The sequence below is a fragment of the Microcaecilia unicolor genome, chromosome 4 (assembly GCF_901765095.1).
Source record: "Microcaecilia unicolor chromosome 4, aMicUni1.1, whole genome shotgun sequence".
Classification (NCBI taxonomy): domain Eukaryota; kingdom Metazoa; phylum Chordata; class Amphibia; order Gymnophiona; family Siphonopidae; genus Microcaecilia; species Microcaecilia unicolor.
This window is the reverse complement of record NC_044034.1, coordinates 92552420-92576080: the sequence shown is the minus strand read 5'-3', so window position 1 is coordinate 92576080 and position 23661 is coordinate 92552420. Positions and strand designations below refer to the sequence as shown.

At 47.3% G+C, this 23661-nt stretch overlaps 2 protein-coding genes across 6 annotated transcripts in view; one reads left to right on the top strand and one right to left on the bottom strand.

Moving 5' to 3' along the window:
• CAB39L (calcium binding protein 39 like) overlaps positions 1–1463 on the bottom strand; it is a 212963-nt gene extending 211500 nt beyond the window's left edge. Inside the window, exons 1-2 of one of the 2 annotated variants that reach the window (XM_030200471.1) lie at positions 1365–1439; positions 525–592 (exon numbers count right to left, since the gene is read on the bottom strand). The gene's annotated coding sequence lies outside the window, so the exon portion shown is untranslated. Of the gene's footprint in view, positions 1–524; positions 593–1364 lie in introns of both variants that reach the window. The other variant, XM_030200470.1, reaches the window with a different exon arrangement.
• Positions 1464–1965: 502 nt separating this feature from the next.
• SETDB2 (SET domain bifurcated histone lysine methyltransferase 2) overlaps positions 1966–23661 on the top strand; it is a 212838-nt gene continuing 191142 nt past the window's right edge. For 3 of the 4 annotated variants that reach the window (XM_030200466.1, XM_030200463.1, XM_030200469.1), the window contains exon 1: positions 1966–2083. The gene's annotated coding sequence lies outside the window, so the exon portion shown is untranslated. Of the gene's footprint in view, positions 2084–2219; positions 2273–23661 lie in introns of those variants that run through there. The other variant, XM_030200465.1, reaches the window with a different exon arrangement.

Sequence of the window (23661 nt, the reverse complement as noted above, 5' to 3'; positions counted from 1 at the left end):
TGTAAACTTATTGGGTACAGTGTTCACAGTTTGTGGGCATAAGGGGAGAAAATATATAAAAGGGAACAAAACATTGATGACACAAGTACTGTCATATCTGTATAAAAAAGTTAGGTCAATGGCTTTGTAAATTGTTGCATTTCAAGGTTATGTTTGAGCTATTGTATCATCAATAAAAAAGTTGAAACATAAAACAGTATTTACTACATCGTCCAGCAACATTTTCTTTCAATGCACAATTAAGCTCTGGAATTCCCCCACCTTCAGTCGAAAAATACATATATTTTTAAATCCTATTTACATAATGAACAAAGGTCCACTAAGAATCCCCTTCTATTCCCAGCAAGCCCAGGGAATCTTCTTGGCTCCTCCTCCCTCCCTGCTAGTCAACTTTTTTTTTTTTTTACCTCATTCTTCACCGGGTACTACTAGTACTACTGTTCAGTTCTGCCTAAACAGAGAACTAATCAGTGTTATCATAGTCCAAACGTACCAAAGAGTATAACTTCCAGAAAAAAAGTTACCTAGAAAACTAGGACCCACTTTTCTGTAGCTCAGTATAGAGGCCACTCGTCCTTTTTATAACACCATTCTGTAGGGAAAACAAAATATACGTATAAAACCAGATCCTTGATATGCCAATGCCGCCTCGCTTCCACTGATACTTCCCCACCCCCACTGCATAGCCTTCAACGGCACAATGAAACCAGTTAGCAGCCAAACATGACCTCCCTACTCCCGTGACTCAAAGAAAGAAACCTGGCGAACACACCCACCGTGCCCAGTGTTCACAACATGAGCCTGCCAAGCAGACGCTGTTCAGAGCAAAGTCAATAAACCTCCTCGGCCAATACAATATGCCAACTTGCTCGCTCTCTCACAACCGCTTCCCCAACCAACACAAATTTCAACTAACCCAACTGTTGTCTGCCAAACAAGTGAAAGGATGACACTACAGCCCCCTCCCCTCCCCTCCGCAACACAACTTAACACAACCCATGGTACTAACCCCTGCGTCAATAACATACAGCACGCCCCGACAGCTATCCCTCCCCAAAGAGCAGACTACTACAGAATCTATCTGACAGTCCCCTCTATACCGCTCCCTCCTCCCAACAGCGTACTTCCCGCTCGACCTACCGAAACACCCCTCCTCTTCCTTACGCGGCACAAAGCTCTGCCTCTCGGGCACAATTTAAGAACGCTCCAAGCCTAGTAGCGGCATTACCCTACACGCCCCAATTTCTGCGCTGGTTTTCTAAAGCAGACCGACCAACTCTCAGTTTTAGAAGTCGAACATATGGCGCATTTTTTTGTGTGTGTGCTGGTTCACTCTCACAACCCCAATCCGGCTGTCTCCTTACCTTGCCAAGGCTCCCGGAGCTTCCCTGTCAGCGGCCACCACCAGCCTCTGACAGCGCGCTACTATGGTAACGGGCGTGAGTGACGCGCCAGGCAGCCAGGTTCCCATTAGCAGAAAAGAGACGTGCCCAGAAATGCCAGAACTATAAGACACTAACGTTCTTGCTGCCACACACAAGATGGCCGCCAAACCTGCCCACGTAACGCGTTCTCAGGTACTGGCGCACGATGACAAAAAGTTTCAAAAGGTCGGGCAAATAAATTGTACAGATGCGCAAATAGTGATCTACAAATGACCCCCCTCCCCCACGTGCTACGATCTGAACTTCGTATAGGCCTTGCTATTTCTAATCTTTGGTATCCACAGATTAACCAGTAAGAGGACGAGGGTGTTTAGATCCATGTATGCATTATCTTATATTGATTTGTTCTTCTTGCGTTAATTCGAACTCAATTCAATACAATATAAAAAGACGTAGTATAACCATCACCACGTATTTTTGTGTTCTGCACAAAGGAAGGATGCGTAAGCGCTGCTCAGGCTGCTTGCTTTTTGCGCATGCGTTCCCAGCTAGGCGGGGTCGTACGTACCCCTGGAAGTTAGGGATAGTAGACAAAATTGTGTTTGTTTTTATTGAAGTTGTACTTAAAATTTTTTGGGGAAACTGGATTGGGGTAATATTAACGGCTGCTGGACAGGACGGGCTTTGTAAATCCGCCGGTAAGCCTTCTTTCTTGTCGTTCTATAAAGTAGCCAGAGCGGCTGCTAGTTTGGTTGTTCGGTGCTGAGGTCTGTTTGAATTTAGTTCTGTTCATCATAAGTGTTTCGGGTTTCCGAGTAGGGCGTGCTTAGCGCGGAGAGGGCCAGTAATTGAGAAGGTCCTGGCTGATGTGCTAGGGCCCTTACGAGGTAAGAAGAGATCATTGGCTAACCTGACAGGTATACCGAGGTGGCAGGAACTGGAAACCCATGACTGGCTGTTGCACTTAGTGGTTTTAAGTTTTGCATAAAACACCGGTGCAAGGATATTTAGGTGTCTACGTTGGGAAAAAAATGCTCACCGTGATGAAAACAAAACTACGGACCTTCACTCAAACCAGTGTAAGGGGTGTGGGTGCCCTAGGTGAAGTTTTAAGCTTTACAGCCCCTCAACCCTTGCCTTTAGACACCCCCCATTGATAATTAAACACTAACCAATTAACCGTGTTAAACACAAACCTGTTAAAATGTGTTGATCGTTTTGTTTGACTGTGAGGACCAATTGTTTTGATTTGACTGCAGCTGCTTTTTGTTGCCCCTAAGAAGCTACTGTACTAGGTGATCTCTCTGAGTCAGGCCTAGTGTTTGGGCTAGCCCTGCCTCCACTCATCCTCCCCTCCCTCCATCCAAAGTAGAGAGCTGCATGGGAATGGTGATTGTAGTCAAAATCTCTAGAGACTCCAGAATGAGGCTTGGCATGCAGTGAGAGAGGCAATTGATGTACCAGAATGAAGCTTGCAATACCCAGAGAGGCAGGTGGAACACCAGACTGAGGCTTGAAACACTCATTGGTTTAATAGTGAATACCATCCAAAAAATAAAAACGGAGGCTGTTGGGGTTGGGAGCAGAGGGTGTAGCAGGGGGTGGTGGTGCCAGGGGAGCGACTGCTCCCCCAAATGGACTTCCGTTGGCTCCTATTTTTCACGCAATCTATTGTGTTTAAAATATGCGCCTGCACCAGTCCACTCTCCGATCCCTCAACCTGGCTACAATTTTGGTTGGGAGGAAACAGGACTGCCAGCAAGTAAATAATTAAGTATTCAAAGAAGTTCCCAGGTACACACATAATTCATTAACAAGCATAGTATGTTATAAAGGAGCTTCAGGCCTAATGCATCATAGCTGCTAGATCTGTACTTTTTATGCATTTAGATGCAAATCCTCATTGATCCTTTAATATGCTTTTGCATAGCCTTTATATCTGTATTCATTTTTTAGTAGTATTTTTTTTCTGTGTATAATTAATCTCAAATCATTCTCTTCTTCTTTACTCTAACATTTTCAACAATCACTAGTTCCACTTCAGCATCGATTCATTTCAACTTAAAATATCACCACTTTAATCTTATTACTGTTGCAGGAATTACCACTATTGTTAGCAGAATCTGTGGTACTTCAGGAGTCAAACACCACACACCAGAATGAGAGAGAAATCTTCTTTATTTGCCAGCAAACAAAGTAGGACATCAGCTCTAGCTTTCTCTGTGTCCTGTCCTTCTCCTGTCTGTTGTCTCTCTCGTCTCAGCTCCTTCTCTTCTTCTAACGTAAGCTGCTTCTGCTCCCAGTTATATAGGGTCCTACACCTCTCTAGCCCCCCTTTCTCACCAGATGGTAAAGAATAGATTGATTACCCTGTCTTGAACTAATTATTACTTACACATTACTTAAAAATATCAGTTACATAGGTTTCAGATATTTCCTAAACTGACCTATGACCTGGGGCCTCTCAAACTAGACAATGTGGCACCTATCTCTTGCATTTTATTATTATTCACATAATCCCAGTCATATCTTAAACTGGGTTCATTGAGGGGCCAATCTTACTTAATGGCACACAGACATGGTTTGTTATTACTTTCAGAAGGCCAGTCCTACATTTAGCTATTCATCAAGGAGAAGAGAGTTGACTTTTCCTGACCTCTTTCACCTAGCTAGGACTGTGGATAATTCAAACCAGATGATGACCTCTTAAACTGCAGACAAAGCTCACTTGAAAAGTCAGTCAAAGATGTAACACTGAATTGAAAAGATATTCTACATAGAAATAGAACTTATTAATTAAACAGAATAAAACATATTTTAAAATAAGCAGAAATCAGAATTCCTTATAAGACAAAATCTAAATCATCTAGAATTATCTATATCTAAACTATCTTCTTCTAACCAGCATTAGCCTAATCCTTTTAAAACTGCAGTATGCCTTGCTTGCTGATCCCCTCGAGATTGAATGGCATCCAGATGTGGTAAATATGAACAATCCATCACTAAAAAAGGGACAAAGAAAGTTTCATTTCTCTCTGACCTTTCTAACCTCTAGTCTAGCAAAAGCTAGACTTCTGAGCAATTAAACCCAGATGGCATTCTTCCACTTTACAGGACTGAACCAAATTTAAACAGAATTAACAAATATGATTTCTCTGCCCAGGCTGCCTCATTACTTGGCAGCAAGATGTGAGATGCAACTTCAATCATTAAGAACCTCAGCTGACTTGGCCAGGTTTCACGGACTTCTTCAGGATGGAGGTTCTTTCTTTACTCTCCTGTTCTCATCTCCATGGCAGCCATTTTGTTAAACATGGAGATGAGAACAGGAGAGTAAAGAAAGACTACAACACTGTAGAAACTTGATCAACACACTGACAGACCCTCACCAAATATTGAATAATGGATCACAAATTAGAAAAAAAAATATTTTAGACAGAAGTTGAGCTGGGAACCCCAAGAAGATAAATCTAGCTTGTACTACAACACTGAACAAAGAAAAACAGAAATGCATTTCCTTTTCTGCTGAACACAGTACAAAGACATTTCCCAAAGCTAACATTGGAAACTACTATAAAGAATAAAATTGAAGAACATGTAGACAAACATGGTTTAGTGGGACAGAGTCAGCATGGGTTCAGCTGATGGAAGTCTTGCCTCACCAATTTGCTTCATTTCTTTGAAGGCGTGAATAAATATGTGGATAGAGGTGAGCCTGTTGATGTAGTGTATCTAGATTTTCAGAAAACTTTTGCTAAAGTTCCTCATGAGAGATTCCTGAGAAAATTAAAGAGCCATGGGATAGGAGGCAATGTTCTGGTGTAGATTAGGAATTGGTTATTGGACAGAAAACAGAGGGTAGGATTAAATGGTCATTTCCCTCAGTGGAGGCGGGTGAACAGTGGAGTGCCACAGGGATCTGTACTGGGACTGGTACTATTTAACATGTTTATAAATGATATGGAAATCGGAATGGTGATCAGATTTGCAGATGATACAAAACTATTCAAGGTTGTTAAAACACATGCGTACTGTGAAATATTGCAGGAAGACCTTAGGAAATTGGAAGACTGGGCATCCAAATGGTAGATGAAGTTTAATGTGGATAAATGCAAGGTGATGCACATTGGAAAGAATAATCTGAATCATAGATATCTGATGCTAGGGTCCTCCTTTGGGGGTCGGCGCTCAAAAAAAGATCTAGGTGGTGGTGTAGATAATACGCTGAAATCCTCCAGTGTGTGGCGGTGGCCAAAAAAGCAAATAGGATGCTAGGAATTATTAGAAAAGGGATGGTGAATAAGACCAGAAATACTATAATGCCTTTGTATCGCTCCATGGTGCATCCGCATCTTGAGTATTACGTTCAGTTCTGGTCACCGTATCTCAAAAAAGATGTAGTGGAATTAGAAAAGGTTCAAAGAAGAGCGACCAGAATGATACAAGGGATGGAACTCTTCTATGAGCAAAGGTTAGAGGTTAAGGCTCTTCAGCTCTTCAGCTTGAAAAAGAGACGGATGAGGGGAGATACGATTGAGGTCTGCAAAATCCTGAGAGGTGTAGAATGAGTAGAAGTAAATCAATTGTGTTCCAAAAGTACAAACACTAGGGGACACTCAAGGAAGTTATATGGAAATACTTTAAAAAGAAATAGGAGAAAATATTTTTCACTCAACAAATAGTTAAGCTCTGGAACTCTTTGCTGAAGAATGTGGTAACAGTGGTTAGCGTATCTGGGTTTAAAAAAGGTTTGGAAAAATTCCTGGAGGAAAAATCCATAGAGGCATATTTTCAAAGCACTTAGCATTTCAAAGTTCCATAGGTTTCTATGGAACTTTGGAAGAAGTGCTTTGAAAATATGCCAAATAGTCTGCTATTGAGACAGACATGGGAATCAACTGCTTGCCCTGGGATTTGTAGTATGGAGTGTTGCCATGATTTGAGTTTCTGCCCAGTACTTGTGACCTGGCTTAGCCACTGTTTGGAAAACAGGCTTCTGGACTAGATGGACCATTGGTCTGACCCAGTATGGCTACTCTTATGTTCAAAATAAAATTCTTTTTTCTACTTTTGTGGTCTGGACATTTAATTTTTCCATCATGTTGGTTCTGATTTCTCTTTTCTACTTTCCTGTCTGCCATCTGCTAATTCTCCTTCAAGTGGCTGCTGTTCATTTGTCTTTTCTCCTGTCTATTCCCACACTACACCTGCCTCTAACATATTGATCGTTCCTTTTTAGCTCTTTCCTCTTTTCTTTTCTGCTCTCTGTCAATTCAAATTTTACCATCTATTGCCCTTCTCCTCCTTTTTACTTTTCAGCCATCTATCAAATTTCCATCTTCTCATAGCTCTCACATTACCCATCTAATACTTTCCCCATCCCTCAATTCTCTTTCATCTTTACTCTAATACCTGTTACCATATTTCTACTCTATGTAATCACTTTCCTCTTATTCATTTCTTTGCCACCTCCTCCTGGCCTCTCCCATATGATTCCACCATCCCCTTCACCCTTATAGCCCAGCAAATGTTCTGTCTTTCTCCCCATCTCCACTCTTGTAGCCTGACATCTCCCTGTCCCTTCCCTCCTGCTTGCTCCCCCATTTCTCCCTCTCTCTTCCCTCACTCCCACTGTCCGGCATCTCTCTATCACTCCCTTCTGCTCCTGGAGTTTTCCCTCTCTCTTCCCTCACTCCCACTGTCCGGCATCTCGCCATCACTCCCTTCTGCTCCTGGATTTTTCCCTCTCTCTTCCCTCACTCCCACTGTCCGGCATCTCGCCATCACTCTCTTCTGCTCCTGGATTTTTCCCTCTCTTCCCTCACTCCCCTGTCCGGCATCTCGCCATCACTCCCTTCTGCTCCTGCATCCAACATCTCGCTCTTTCTCTCCTCTCCCTCCCTCTCATCTTCCTCCATGTCCAAAATCTCTCCCTCTCTCCTATTGTCCACCATCTCTTCCCCTCCCCTGTGCCCCAAATCTCTTCCCCCTCCCCAGTGGCAGCATTTTACCCTTCCTCCTGTCCACTACCTTGTCCAACATTTCTCCTTTCCCTGTGCACCATCTATTCCTCCCCACCACCCCTATGTCTAACATTTCTCCCGCTCTCACCCCTCTCTCCATGCAGCATCTCGCCCTCCTCTCCACCCTTATGTTCAATAATTCTCCCCTCTTCTCCCCATGTCCAACAATTCTCCCTCTCTCACCCCTCCACCCCTATGTCCATTTATCCCTCTCACCTTCCATACATCATCGCCCCCTCCACCCTTGTGTCCAACAATTCGTCTGTCAACCTTCACCCTCCATGCAGCATCTCTGCCTCCCCCTCACTCTTATGTTCAACATTTCTTCCTCTCCCTCCCCTCCAACCCTATGTACAACAATTCTCCCTCTCTCACCCCTCACACCCTCCATGGCCATGCAGCACTTCTCCTCGCATCCCTCTCACACTCCATGCAGCATCTTACCCTACCTTCCATCCTTATGTCCACAATTATCCCCTCCCCTCCCATGTCCAACAATTCTCCCTCTATGACCCCACCCCCCGGCAGCATCTTTCATTCTCTACCTCACTTCACAACTTTCTGTGATCGGGTTCCTGGCAGCAGCAGTGTGGAAGGAAGCAGGCTGGGCTCTCGCGGTCCTGCATCTCCCTCCCTTAAGCATCACTCTTGTGTGAACAGGTCTCTGCTAAGCCAGAAGCCTTCTTTCTGCAGTGTCCCGCTGTCTAGTCAGAACAGGAAGTTGCAACAGAGAAGCAGAAAGGAGGCGTCCGGCTTAGTGGCACCAGAAGGCAGCATGTGGGAATCGCTGCCACTGCTGGGGAACCCATTCATGCGAGAGCGACACTTAAGGGAGGGAGATGCAGGACTGCAGGAGCCCAGCCTAATTCCCTCCATGCCATCTAAGTTAAAGGTGTAGCACTACTGGGTGGGCCTAGGCCAACCCGTAACTACACCCCTCTGTCATTCCAAATGTGGCCCAAATCAGCCATTGTAAAAGCACTGTGGCTTTTAGTTTGTTTTCATTAGTTGAGGTTATTTTGCTTGGAGGTAAAAGATAGTCTTTCATTATTTAAATTAATATATAGTCTGGCTTGGATACAAAGACCAGGGGACACTCAATGAAATTACATGGGAATACTTTTAAAACAAATAGGAGGAAATTTTTTTTCACTCAAAAGTTATGCTCTGGAACTCGCTGCCAGAGGATGTAGTTAGTGTATCTGGGTTTAAAAAAAGGTTTGGATAAGTTCCTGGAGGAAAAGTCCATAGTCTGTTATTGAGGTGGACGTGGGGTATGCCTAGGGTTACCATATTTTGTCCTCTCAAAAAGAGGACACATACCCCGCCCCTTTTGCATCCTTGCCCCGCCCCTGTCACATATTCCCCCTCTTCCCACCCGTCACTTCCCCTCCCCTTACTATCTACTGCCCTGGTGGTCTAGTGACCTCTTCGGGGCAGAAAAGAGCCCCCTCTTTCCTGCCCGGAGCGCTGCCCTTGCCCTGCATCCTGTTGCTGTGACGGTCTCGGGATTCAAAATGGCCGCCGAGAGCAGCAGTCTCGCGAGGCTGCTTCAACTCTCGGTAGCCATTTTGAATCCCGAGACCGTCACAGCAACAGGATTCAGGGCAAGGGCAGCGCTCCGGGCAGGAAAGAGGGGACTCTTTCCTATCCCGAAGAGGTTACTAGACCACCAGGGCAATAGTAAGTAAGGGAAGGGGAGGCTAGGATAGGTCCGCTGCCCACCCGCCCGCCTGATTGACCAGAAATCCGGACAAATGGGCGGACTGGCAAAACCCATCTGGATATGTCCTCAACAAGAGGACATGTCCGGGTAAATCTGGACATATGGTAACCCTAGGTATGCCACTGCTTGCCCCAGGATTGGTAACGCAGAATGTTGCTGACTGATTGGGTTTCTGACAGGTACTTGTGACCTGGATTTGCCACTATTAGAAGCAGGACTCTGGGCTGGTCTGAGCCAGTATGGCTGTTCTTATATTCTTATTTGGGTAATTCGAAAGAATTTCCAGGCCCTGTTTGTTTTAATGAAGATGCAGTGTTTTAATCAAACATAGTGTGCAGAAGCTAGATTCTTTGCGAGAGGAACCTGCAGTAATTGTTTTCAAGCACAAGTACTGGTCAGCTTATAGTGTTAGTAGGGAAATGATATTACGGTGAAATAATTTGAGAAATGTATTGCTCTTGATTTGTAATTTTTCAGAGCATATAGTTCTCATATTCAGTAACATCAGTGGGCTTTTTATACTGGATTGTGCATCAGGCTGTTATAATGTCTATACTGTAGACCAGTGTTTGGACTCCTTTACCTTATTTTAGGTACCCTATTTTATGCTTGTCTTTAATCGGTTATATAACTAAATACAAAACGGAAAGCATCTCTGCTACTTTCTCTTGTTACTTGTGTACAGTTTGGATAAGCATAAAATGCTAGTAATCATCTGGCCAATAGTCAGCCGACAGAGGTCAGCATTTTAATGTCTGCCGTCGTCTGTATTCCTGGATATTCAGTGCTGGAGCATGTCTGGGCACCGTCATTGAATATCTGGTTTTAGGTTGGCCACTAAAGCTTATGCAGTGAAGTGCAATATTCAGCCCTTGACCGCATATGCTGAATTGCTTAAAGATAGGGCTGCTATTTATGCGGCCCAATTTAAGCAGTTATCTTAAGCAGTCAAGCGCTGAGTATTGACAGGTAATTGCATAAGTGCCAACTCCGCCCCGCAACAGCCACAAGTCATCCAGCTTCAGCGCAGGCTCTAACCGTGAATATTCAGCAGCTCTGTTTGTGCTACTGAATATTGGCGGTTAACTATAGACAAGCGATTTAAGTGGGTAAGAGCCTCTCATGCCTGCTTTAATCATTTTGAATATCATCTGGCATTTTTTTTAACACGTTCTCACAAAGTTCCTGTCTTGGAGGATGTTTAACTACATGTACATTGCCTTGGGAACCTAAATGTGGCAAACTTGTTGAGAAGTGCTTATTAAAATGGCTCTCCCAGTTGTCAGCCTCTGCTTGCAGTTGCTGGGACCAGAGGGTAATCTCCTGTGGGTTTAGCAGAGGGCTGCTGACTGCAAGCTCCGACAATCCCCAGTAGGCCTCATTGGTTCACATTCACACAACTGAACTTGGTTTCAGTTGCAGTTTTGATTTTGTCTGAAACTGAAAAAAGCAGTTTTGGTTGGCCTCTAACCAAGATAGTAATTTTCCCTGTTAATTACTCCAGAATTTGTTTTTTTTTTTGGGGGGGGGGGGGGGGGGGTTCAGTCACTAGCAAAACAAAAATACAAAAACAGCGTACTTCAATCTTTAAAAAAATGCTTCCATTCTTTGCATTTAATTCTTAGTTCCATATCATCAAGCTGATCAATCCATAGACTGGTGGGTTGTGTCCATCTACCAGCAGGTGGAGATAGAGAGCAAACTTTTGCCTCCCTATATGTGGTCATGTGCTGCCGGAAACTCCTCAGTATGTTCTCTATCTCAGCAGGTGGTGGTCACACACAGCAGCAGCTCTGGCTAGGCCTCCAAGCCTAATTCTTAGGTTTTGTTGAGTGCCTGGGGTTGAGGGCTCTTCTTGAGCAAGTGCAAACCTGGTGGTGCCAGGTCCCTCCTTTTCTCCCCCCTCCCGCTGGCTCCGTTAAAAAAAAAAAAAAAAAATTTTGAACGTCCTTAAAGGCGTTTATTTCGACGTTTATTTAAACGTTTATTCCATATCATCATGCTGATCAATCCATAGACTGGTGGGTTGTGTCCATCTACCAGCAGGTGGAGATAGAGAGCAAACTTTGCCTCCCTATATGTGGTCATGTGCTGCCGGAAACTCCTCAGTATGTTCTCTATCTCAGCAGGTGGTGGTCACACACAGCAGCAGCTCTGGCTAGGCCTCCAAGCCTAATTTTTAGGTTTTGTTGAGTGCCTGGGGTTGAGGGCTCTTCTTGAGCAAGTGCAAACCTGGTGGCGCCAGGTCCCTCCTTTTCTCCCCCCTCCCGCTGGCTCCGTTTAAAAAAAAAAAAAATTTTGAGCGTCCTTAAAGGCGTTTATTTCGACGTTTATTTAAACGTTTATTGCAGCTACTCACTGGGACACCAGGTCGTTACAGCTCGGAGCGGACAGCAGGTAATTTTTACCTTTTATAGCGGGCAGGGGGTTCCCCGATTGGTCTCCACGTGGCCTATGGCGTCGGAGGGCGAGGGCGCAAAGAGTCGCTCCCCGGATCGCGTGTGCGCTTCTAGAGGGGATGCGGGGGTCTTAAAGTCTGATTCGCCCTTGTTGGGTGACAGTTTCGTGACCGATGAGTGTCCCGGTCCTTCCTCCAGTGTGGCTGTTTTTTCCCGCCATAAACGCCCATCCCCCGCGGCTCGCCTCCACCATATTGGCCGGCCACGCGGCTCGGACGGCTTCTTCTTGGGCCGCCCTTGAGGTGGGAGACATTGATGCCATGAACGCCCTTAATTTGGGCGACGGCACAAAAGCGGCTAAAGTTAAGCGCCGTTCTTCCCGCGCGGCTCCTTCGCGGAGTGTCGCGCAGGACGCCATCTTGGATGCGCAGCATGTCTCTCCCCCGCTCTTGCGAGCGCCGGTTGAGTGTGCGTCTAGGGCTGTAGCCCAGGCTGCGGAAGTGCACAGTATGCGGGGTTTCTCCCCCGAGTTTGTTTTGCTGCTGCATCAGGCCTTCCTTATGCAAAACGCTGCCCCTGCTCCCTCGTCTGGTAAAGAGGTTGAGGCCCCCGGAGGTAAACGCCCTCGGGTTGATTCCCAGGCCTTGGAGGACTTTGTCTCCTCCGATGTAGATGAGGGCAGCGTATCTGAGTTCTCCCAACGGTCCTTTGCGGATTCCTTGGAGGAGACGGATCCCCGCTCGGATGGAGCGGATGACCCCTCTGCAGCGCGGCTCTTTAGCTCAGAGGATTTGCCCAACCTGTTAATGCAGGCCATGGGCATTTTGAAGATTTCCTCTCCGGAGGACGTCTCTCCCTCAGCCCCTGTTGGCTCTGCCATTATGCTGGGGACGAAGCGCCCGCATAGAACCTTCCACGTGCATGATGCCATGCACACCTTAATTTCGGCTCAGTGGGATGTCCCGGAAGCGAGCCTTAAAGTGGTTAGGGCTATGTCCCGCCTCTATCCTTTGCCTGAAAGTGAACGTGAGGCCTATCTGTGGCCTACCGTGGTTTCTTTAATCACTGCGGTGACTAAGAAAACGGCGTTGCCGGTGGAAGGTGGCACGGCCCTATAGGACGCCCAAGACAGAAGATTGGAGGCGGCCTTAAGGTCGTCCTTTGAGGCGGCTGCTTTAAGTTTGCAGGCCTCAGTTTGCGGCTCCTATGTGGCCAGGGCGTGCCTGACTATGGTGCAGCGGGCTTCCCCCTCGGATCATTCCTTGAGGGCTGATTGGCCGGCCCTGGAATCGGGCTTAGCCTATTTGGCAGACTTGCTGTATGATGTCTTGAGGGCCTCAGCTAAAGGCATGGCTCAGACAATCTCTGCGCGGCGGTGGCTTTGGCTGAAGCATAGGTCTGCTGACCACGCCTCTAAATCCCGCCTGGCTAGATTGCCTTTTAAAGGCAAGCTGCTCTTTGGGGTCGAGCTGGACAAAATCGTGACCGATCTCGGCACGTCTAAGGGCAAGAGGTTACCAGAGGTCAGGGCTCGGGCTAGTGCTCGCCCCGGTACCTCCAGAGGACGGTTTCAGGAAGCCCGTCGGTACCGCCCGGGCAGGTCGGGCTCCTCTGCCCCCTCTTCCTTCAAGAGGAACTTCTCCCCCAAGCAGCATTCCTTTCGCAGAGACCGCCGTCCCGGAGGTGCTCCCTCCGGTCCTCCCCTAGGGTCTCGTACCCAATGACGGGGCCTTGGTCCACGCCCCAGTGCAGATTGGAGGACGGCTGTCCTCGTTTCTGGGCGAGTGGATCACAATAACTTCAGACGCTTGAGTGCTGGAAGTCATCAGAGACGGCTGCAAGCTAGAGTTCTGCCGACCCTTAAGAGACGGGTTTGTACTCTCTCCCTGCAAGTCTCCGGTCAAAGCTGTGGCAGTGCAGCAGACCTTGAACAATCTGATCCGCCTGGGTGCAGTCGTTCCGGTGCCAGAGAATCAGCTTGGCAAGGGACGTTACTCCATTTACTTTGTGGTACCAAAGAAAGGAGGTTCTGTACAGCCTATCCTCGACCTCAAGGGGTCAATCAGGCACTTTCGCATGGAGACCCTCCGCTCTGTTATAGCGGCAGTGAAGGCAGGAGAGCTCCTGGCATCCTTGGCCATCAAGGAAGCGTACTTGCATATTCCCATCTGGCCTCCTCATCAACGCTTTCTGCGTTTTGCAGTACTGGGCCGACACTTCCAGTTCAGAGCCCTCCCGTTCGGGTTGGCTACTGCTCCGCGGACCTTCTCCAAAGTAATGGTGGTCATCGCGGCCTTCCTGAGGAAGGAAGGAGTACAAGTCCATCCTTATCTGGACGATTGGTTGATCCGAGCCCCCTCTTATGCAGAGTGCGGCAAAGCTGTGAACCGGGTGGTTGCTCTTTTGAGCTCCCTGTGGTGGATCATCAACTGGGAGGAAAGCCAGCTGCGCCCAACTCAGACCCTGGAGTATCTGGGAGTTCGATTCGACACCCAAGTGGGCAGAGTGTTCCTGCTAGACAATCGGATTGTCAAGCTTCAGGCTCAGATGGACCAGTTCCTAGTAGCCTCTCCTCTTCGGGCTTGGGACTATGTGCAGCTGTTGGGCTCTATGACGGCCACGATGGAAGTAGTGCCCTGGGCCAGGGCTCATATGAGACCACTACAACACTCTCTGCTGCAGCGCTGGACTCCGATGTCGGAGGATTATGCTGTGCGCCTTCCCTTGGACCCAGCAGTGCGCAAGGCGCTGAGCTGGTGGACGCAGACAGACAAGTTGTCTGCAGGAATGCCTCTGGTGACCCCGGAGTGGATTGTCGTCACGACGGACGCCTCTTTGTCGGGCTGAGGAGCCCACTGCTTGGTAAGGACAGCGCAGGGGCTCTGGTCTCCTGCAGAGGTAAAGTGGTCTATCAACCTCCTGGAACTCAGAGCCATTCGGTTGGCGCTTTTGGAGTTCATCCCGGTACTGGCGTTGAAGCCTGTACGGGTCCTGTCGGACAATGCCACGGCTGTGGCCTATGTCAACTGCCAGGGAGGTACCAAGAGCGCCCCTCTAGCCAAGGAGGCCATGAATCTATGCCAGTGGGCGGAAACGAACCTGGAACAGCTGTCAGCGGCCCACATTGCCGGAGTCATGAATGTCAAGGCGGACTTTCTCAGTTGCCATACCTTGGAGCCCGGAGAGTGGCAGCTATCTGTTCAGGTGTTCTTGGACATCACAAAGCGCTGGGGCCAGCCGAGCCTAGATCTGATGGCGTCATCGGCTAATTGCCAAGTGCCGCGCTTTTTCAGCAGAGGACGGGACCCTCGATCCCTGGGAGTAGATGCTCTTCTCCAACAGTGGCCGACACAAGAGCTTCTCTATGTGTTCCCGACCTGACCCATGTTGGGCAGGGTGCTAGACCGGGTGGCAAAGCATCCGGGCCGGATAATCCTGGTGGGTCCGGATTGGCCCAGACGTCCCTGGTATGCGGACTTGATCAGGCTCTCAGTGGATGAACCTCTGCGACTGCCAGTGGAGCAGGGCCTGTTACATCAGGGTCCCGTGGTGATGGAGGATCCCTCCCCCTTTGGTCTTACGGCCTGGCTATTGAGCGGCAGAGTCTGAGGAAGAAGGGCTTCTCAGACAAGGTCATCGCCACTCTGCTGAGAGCGAGGAAGCGCTCTACTTCTACTGCTTACGCCAGGGTTTGGCGTACCTTTGCAGCGTGGTGTGAAGCAGGTTCACTTTCTCCATTTACTGCTCCAATTTCTTCAGTGCTGGCGTTCCTGCAAGAAGGTCTGGAGAAAGGCCTGTCGCTCAGTTCCCTGAAAGTCCAGGTAGCGGCCCTGGCTTGCTTCAGGGGCCGCCTGAAGGGTGCTTCCCTGGCTTTGCAGCCAGATGTGATGCGTTTCCTCAAGGGAGTTAATCACCTGCGCCCTCCTCTGCACTCAGTGGTGCCTGCGTGGAATCTCAACCTGGTGCTAAGAGCCTTACAAAGCCACCTTTTGAACCCTTGTCGAGGGCATCTCTGAAAGACCTGACGTTGAAAGCAGTCTTTTTGGTGGCTATCACTTCAGCCAGAAGAGTTTCCGAGCTCCAGGCACTCTCTTGTCGAGAGCTTTTTCTGCAGTTCACTGAGGCAGGAGTGACTATTCGCACAGTGCCTTCCTTCCTACCCAAGATTGTTTCTCGCTTCCATGTGAGTCAGCAGCTCTGTCTCCCTTCCTTTCGTAGGGAGGACTACCCAGAAGAGTATTCTGCTCTCAAATATCTGGATGTGAGACGGGTCATCATCAGATACTTGGAAGTGACCAATGATTTCCGGAAGTCGGATCATCTGTTTGTCCTGTTTGCAGGTCCTCGTAAGGGTCTGCAGGCTGCTAAGCCTACAGTGGCAAGATGGGTCAAGGAAGTCATTGCAGCGGCTTATGTGGCCGCGGGGAAGGTGCCGCCTATTCAGTTGAAGGCCCACTCCACTAGAGCTCAGGCGGCCTCGATGGCAGAGGCCGGGTCCGTCTCCTTGGAAGAGATTTGCAAGGCGGCAACTTGGGCGTCGGCCCATACCTTCTCCAGACATTACCGCTTGACTGTGGCTGCTCGGGCGGAGGCCCGGTTTGGAGCTTCAGTGTTGAGTTCAGGGATTTCAATGTCCCGCCCTGGGTGAGTACTGCTTCGGTACATCCCACCAGTCTATGGATTGATCAGCATGATGATATGGAAGGTAAAATTATGTATCATACCTGATAATTTTCTTTCCATTAATCATAGCTGATCAATCCATAGCCCCTCCCAGATATCTGTACTGTTTATATTCTGGTTGAATTTTAGGTTCAAGTTTAGTCTTCAGTTACTTCAGGAGGACTTCGTGTTCAAGTTTTTTTCACTTGGATTCTTCAAGAGTTGAGACAAGTTTGTGTTACAGTGAGCTGCTGCATTCCTCTCCCCTCCGTTTTACGGGGCTGGATTGAGACTTAAATTCTGCCGGCACTCCCTCCCGCTTCGTGCGGCTGTAGGGCAGCTTTGTACCCCTCCCGCTTCGGCGGTGTTAGGGTCAGTCAGCTCCTCCCGCGGTTGCGGTTGCAGGATAAGCCAGATCCCCCCGCATCGGCGGGGTGGTGTCCCTCCCCCGCTCCGTGGGGATGAGCTGGACGGATTCCCCTCCCCCACTTGTGTGGGGATGAGCTGGGTTAATTCCCCTCCCCCGTTTCGGCGGTGGTGAGCTGGGCAGAGTGTCCCTTTGTGGGTGTAATTCTCTAAGTGCTGAGTCCTGCGGATGGAGCTTTGATATCGACATACTGAGGAGTTTCCGGCAGCACATGACCACATATAGGGAGGCAAAGTTTGCTCTCTATCTCCACCTGCTGGTAGATGGACACAACCCACCAGTCTATGGATTGATCAGCTATGATTAATGGAAAGAAAATTATCAGGTATGATACATAATTTTACCTTTATATTCTTCACCGGATATTGTTTGTAGAGGGACATTATTACTTCTTCTTTCTTGATTGTTTTAGCTATTTCTGTTCACTCTAGTATTCCCCTGGCTCACGTAATTACCTTGTCAATTGGTTTGGCAACTTCAGGGTTAACAGATATATTTACCTTCAGATCACATCAATACCATACCACCCTTACCTACTGCTCCCTTAGATTTATGAGCCACAATTGTATGACTCTGCATATATTTTCATTACATTTTGTTTGTCAAACTTGACCATTCCTCAAGCTATCTTAGAATGCTTCTCTTCTGGGGATTCTTGTCCTGTTGCAGGGTTTCAAAAATTCAGTTACCCTTGGGGCAAGTAGATTTTCATAATTGGAGGGGGGGAAGCTAAATGGAGCTGGAAGGAGGATGCCAGGACTGCAGGGAGTTGAGAAAGGAAAAGGAAGAGAGAGAGGCTGCAAGGAAGATGGAGTAGGAGGAGGACTGCTATATATGTTGAATATATTTCTTCCTTGGTGTTTAAGCTGTAAGGAATTTTCAAATCTCTATCTACAAAGACAAACCTTTTTTCTATAGCCCCTCTGTAATATCACTTACCAAAATGTTAACCCTTCCTTTTCTTGATGTGATTTCCCTTTATACCCACCATCTGTTGTCTCTTAAATCATTGTGTAATGATTATGCATTATTACAGTTGTAGGACATTAAGGGGCCTGTTTACTAAAGTGCACTAAACAGTGTATGAATTAGCGTGTGCTTTTAGCACACAAGCGCAGTTACTGTTACCAAGCTGGCGCTAACTGCATGCTGTGTTTTATGGGGTAGGAAATGGGTAGGTTGTGGGCAGATAATGGGAGTGAACTGCATATTGCAGTTAGCTCATGGTACTTTACCACACTCCTTGTGAGTACATTTAGCACCAAGTGCATCTGCAGTAAGGCAAATGCATTTAACATGCAATAGAGTTGTGGTACAGTAGCTCTGGGTACATGCTGGGAACTCTCTCAACAGCTAGTGCCAAGGAGGTTTAATAAACAGAAGTGGAAGTGAGTCATTTAGGACAATCTAAGTTTCCCCTTCCCAGCAAAGCCGTCATTCCCATTCACTGAAAACAAAGCAAGCAAACCTATGAGCTGCTGCATCCACAATTGTTGGTCCATCTGTAACAAGTCTAAAGCTGTTTCCTGGAGAAGGACCGAGAGGGACTGGCAAAAGTACACCTGAGAATGGAATGGATGTAGCACCGTTCACAGAAGAGAGTGTTTGTTAACAACTTGGAAAGCTAAAGGTGGACAAAGCCATGGGACTGGACGGGATCCACCCCAGAATAGTGAGGGAGCTCAGAGAGGTTCTGGCGGGTCCTCTTAAAGAGTTGTTTAATAAATCCTTGGACGGGAGAGGTTCCGAGGGATCGGAGAACGGCGGAGGTGGTCCCTCTTCACAAAAGTGGTGATAAGGAAGAAGCTGGAAAGTACAGGCCGGTAAGCCTCACTTCGGTTATTGGAAGGAGTGCAAGTCCATCCCTATCTGGATGACTGGCTGATCCGAGCTCCCTGGGATGGATCGTCAACTGGGAGAAAAGTCAGCTGCGCCCGACTCAGTCCCTGGAGTATCTGGGAGTTCGATTCGACACCCAAGTGGGCAGAGTTTTCCTGCCAGACGACCGGAGGGTCAAGCTTCGGACCCAGGTGGACCAGTTCCTAGCATCCTCTACACTTCGGGCTTGGGACTGTGTGCAGCTGTTGGGCTCCATGATGGCCAAGATGGAGGTAGTGCCCTGGGCCAGGGCCCATATGAGACCACTACAGCACTTTCTTCTGCGGCAGTGGACTCCAGTTTCGGAAGATTATGCTGTACGCCTTCCCTTGGATCCAGTGGTGCGCAAGGTGCTGAGTTGGTGGCTGAGGCTAGACAAGCTGTCCGCAGGAATGCCTACCATGAGACTCCTTAGCTTAATTATAATACTCCAACACTCCACCCTTATTCGGAAAGTCTTCTTTCTGTAACTGTCGCTTAGTTCTTTTATGTCAGCCTTAATCTTTTTGTAACACCAATTGTATCTTTTACCCTGGAATGGCGCCGCCATAACAAGTCTTTGTAAGCCACATTGAGCCTGCAAATAGGTGGGAAAATGTGGGATACAAGTACAAAAAATAAATAAAATAAATAATACTGGCCAATCTATTGCATACTAGCACCAGCCACCACGGTATCCACAGCGTCTCCAGTGGCTCTAATTTCTTATATTGCATTTTTGCTCCTTTTCATTGTATGGGACGCTAGCATTCATTACGGAGCTACTTCAGTGTAGAAGTAGCTTAATACTTTAAGCAATGAGCTGAGAGTGAGAACAGAGATCTAGAGGTTGCTGGGTCACATCCCGCTGCAGTTTGCTATCTGTAGTGCACAATGGTACAAACAGCCATATTCTGATACACTATCTAGCTCTGGTTCTCAGCCACACTTGTTAGCTCCAATGCGCAGCCAGTTCTAGTGCACAGCCACACCAGCCAATTCATGACCCCCCTCTGCAAGAAGTTAGCTCTGGCTTAGGCATCGGACAGCTGATGTGGCTTCCAAGTCACATTTAGCAAGCTACCTCTTAAAAGTAATCTTATGCTTGGAGAAGATCTTGGGAAGTTGGGTAAAGATCTGAGGGACTCCCAAGTCTCAGAGCTTGCCAGAGGACGAGTCTAAAGATTCTTTTAAATCCTCTCAGTTTAGTCATGGGTTTTGTGAGGCCAAGTGCTCCGAGCCAGGAAAAACACTTTCAGGGTTTCCACTTCCACAACAACAAGCCGCCTTGCATGCTGGCAGAATGATCTCAGCTTCAACTCCAGGTATACGTATGTCTGCCTCAGACCAATTGGTCTTGGATTTCTAATGCAGGGTTACAAACTGGAGTTCTCCCATTCCACTGTAGATTTTATTGGGTTCGCCATTCAAGCTCAAGCCCAAATATCAGGCAGTTCATACCACCTAGCAAACTTTTCTTTATTTAGGCACTGTCCAGTTGCAATTGGGGGAATGGGAAATTCACTTTACTTTGTATTTCCAGCTAGGGAGCTTCCTTCTAGCTGAGTTTGGACATCATAAGAGTCTAGAGTGTTTAAGGTTTAACTTTTCACAATAGGCACTTTGTAGTGTGTAATAGTTTGTCTAGTGGGGAGAGTTTCTAACTTCCCTGAATCTCAAGTATGCATACTTTTATATTCCCAGTGCTCCTTCCCATAGAAGAACATTATCAATTTATGACCATGTCTTTCAGCCTTTCCACATCACCAAGGACATTTTTTCAAGGTCATGGTGGTAGTATCAGCTTTCCTTCATGAGGGTGGATTACAGGTTCATCCATACCTCATGATTGGCTGATTTGTGACTCTGTCTGTCAAGACACTCTGCTAATTTCATCCAAAATAGCTACTATTCTTCAGTCCTTAGGATTGGTAATCAATTTCACCATGAGTCGGTTGTTTCCAACACAAATCATGGCATATCTGGGAGTGATATTCCACATAGGCTTGGGAGGTCCTTTCTTCCTTTTGCTCCTCACCAACAGATGCCAACCCAAGTCAGGTTCTACTTTCCCTACCAGGTTGGGGGTGTGGGAATAGGTTCAAGATCTGGGTGCAGTGGTCTCTTGGACATTCTCCCATGGGCCACATTGCATCAGACCGTTTCAGGGGTTCCTTCTCAGCTTTTGTCTTCATCTCTCTTGTTCTCTTCAAGCCAACAGCCTTAACAGGTGAATTCAACACAGCCTTCCTCTGACAATTCAGAAGTTCTCACTCTCTGGAGGCGGCTATCTGCAGCTCGTAGGCTACTACCTCCTCCTCAGTTGCCAGATGTGGAGTTGATGCTGGCTTATTTGACAGATTTCTTGTATGATTTGTTTCGGCGTTGACTAAGCAGGTGTCCTTGGTGGTCACAGCCGGTCATTTGATGTGGTTGCACCACTGTGCAGCAGTTGCAGCTTCAAACAGTGGCTGAATAAACTCCCTTTTAAGGACAAGCTGTTGTTTGGGGACTCGAAGTTGAAAGAGCTGGGTGACTCAGACTCAGTATCTTCCTGAGGACATATCTACACTCTCTTTACGGTCGGGTCAGGCTCGCCCTCGTTTTAAAGAGAACAGGTACTATCGTCCGGGGCAGTCTAGTTTTCTTCAGCAATCCAGGTTCAGTCCTAGCAGGGTTTCAGAACTCCTGACTTCATCCTTTCAAGATCTTCTGGAGGTATCCTGAAGGGGTGATGGGGCGCACAGTCCTGCCTTTTCTTCATAAGGTGGTTTCTGCCTTTCATCTCAATCAACATTTGTCTTCCTGCTTCTTTGACATTCGCTATGTACCCCTATACTATTTGGATGTGACCAGCGAGTTCCATTGGTCAAATCTTTGCTTCATGCTTTGCTCAGGACCTCAGGAAGATAATGCAGCTTCTAAAGCCATGCTGGCTTGATATTTTTAGATTAGCAGATGTGGGTGTAGTGGGGCAGTGTCTGGGGTGACCCACTGAGCAGAAATGACTTCCTGCATAGCCTCATGCACTGGAAAAGACTGAAGTGCTCTTTTAGTGCTTGCCATTTTAAGATTGGCAGATGCGGCTGTGGCAGGATCAGAAGGAGACATGTTCAGAACCTGGAGAGCCTTAGATATACAGCATGGCAACTCCTCCTTACAAAACATCCACACTGCGGTGGGATCATCAGATTCCTGATCTGCTGAGCAGAAATGATTCCTGGCATAGCCTCATGCTGCCCTTTTGCTGGTTGCAAGAAAGGGGATCTAGTTTTAAGAGTCGCTGTTGGCTGAGAGAGGCAATTTCTTTGGCTGGCCTCTCTATGGACAGTTTCTGCCTTTGTGGGTAGCAGCGCTTTCTTCCAGAGCACAGATGACTTCTTTCTCCAAGTTCCATCTAGCTTCCGGGGCTGCCTTTTGCAGTTCGGCCACTTGTGGGCTCATTTTCGAAAGAGAAGGATGTCCATCTTTCGACATAAATTGGAAGATGGACGTCCTCCCAGGGATGTCCAAATCGGTATAATCAAAACCCGATTTAGGACGTCTCCAACTGCACTCCTGTTGCAAGGACGGCCAAAGGTCAAGGGGGCGTGTCAGAGGCGTAGCAAAGGTGGGACTTGGGCGTGCCTAACACTTGGACATCTTTGACCCATAATAAAAAACAGCAAGGACGTCCCTGATGAACACTTGGACGTTTTCACCTGGACCTGTTGTTCTTATGACTAAGGCATAAAAAGGTGCCCGAAATGACCAGATGACCACCGGAGAGAATCGGGGATGACCTCCTGTGACTTCCCCAGTGGTCACTAACCCCCTTCCACCCTCAAAAAAATCTTTAAAAATATGTCGTGCCAGCCTCAGATGTCATACTCAGGTCCATGACAACGCATGCAGGTCCCTGGAGCAGTTTTAGTGGGTACTGCAGTGCACTTCAGACAGGTAGACCCAGGCCCATACCCCCCCTACCTGTTACATTTGTGGAGGAAACAGCGAACCCTCCAAAACCCATCAGAAACCCACTGTACCCATATATAGGTGCCCCCCTTCACCCATAAGGTCTATGGTAGTGGTGTACAGTTGTGGGTAGTGGGTTTTAGGGGGGGGTTGGGGGCTCAGCACATAAGGTAATGGAGCTATGTACCTGGGAGCAATTTATGAAGTCCACTGTAGTGCCCCCTAGGGTGCCCGGTTGGTGTCCTGGCATGTCAGGGGGCCAGTGCACTACAAATGCTGGCTCCTCCCACAACCAAATGGCTTGCATTTGGCTGTTTTTGACATGGCCATCTTTGGTTTCGAAAATCGCTGAAAATTAGAAACGTCCATGTCTAGGGATGTCCAAATTTAAGAATTTGGACATCTGACAGTATTTTCAAAATGAAAGATGGACGTCCATCTTGTTTTGAAAATACGGGTTTCCCTGCCCCTGGATTTCGCCATTTTGCAAGGCCGTCCAAATCACAACTTGGACATACCTTTTGAAAATGCCCCTCTTGGTGTATTCCTGTCTTTGCCTCTGAGACTGGAGTAATCTGGAGGTCTCTTGGGGGGGGGGGGGGACCCTTGAGAAATTTTCCTCCCAGGTAGGACCCCAGGCAAGAAAAACTCTGGCTACTAAATAAGTATTAAACATAATAAATGTTTATTCAAATAGTCAAAGAAGCCAATCAGTAATTATTGAAATATCAACAAATAAAATCCCAATAGAGTATAATATGTAGCAAATTAAAACGGAGTATTCCCTTGGAGCTGTCAATATGTCCACCTGCTAGTGGACACATCGAGGCTCACCATCCTCAGTTCTGTTTCCTCTTAAATACTTTTTTTCTTCATTATCTTAATTACCCTTCCTACCTAATGAATATGCATCTTTCCAGAATATTCTATTTCCTTTTACGGTGAATCCTGTTCCAGCACTTTTAATCATCTCATTAGTTTCCTTATTGCATTGATATAAACATAAGTTTTTATTAGATAATGGTTAAAGCCACCATAATAGTGTCCACACCCTCTTGCTGGAGCTACAATTTTACCCAACCCACTTCTCCTTTTGATTGTTTATCTGGATACTGCAAGTGTCCTTAGTCATAGGAGTCTCTGGCTCTTAGTTGCTTATCACAAGTTAGGGTAGGCCAAATGTAAAACCAAAAATTTCTATTGCCTCAGAAAGGGTAGTTACCAGAAA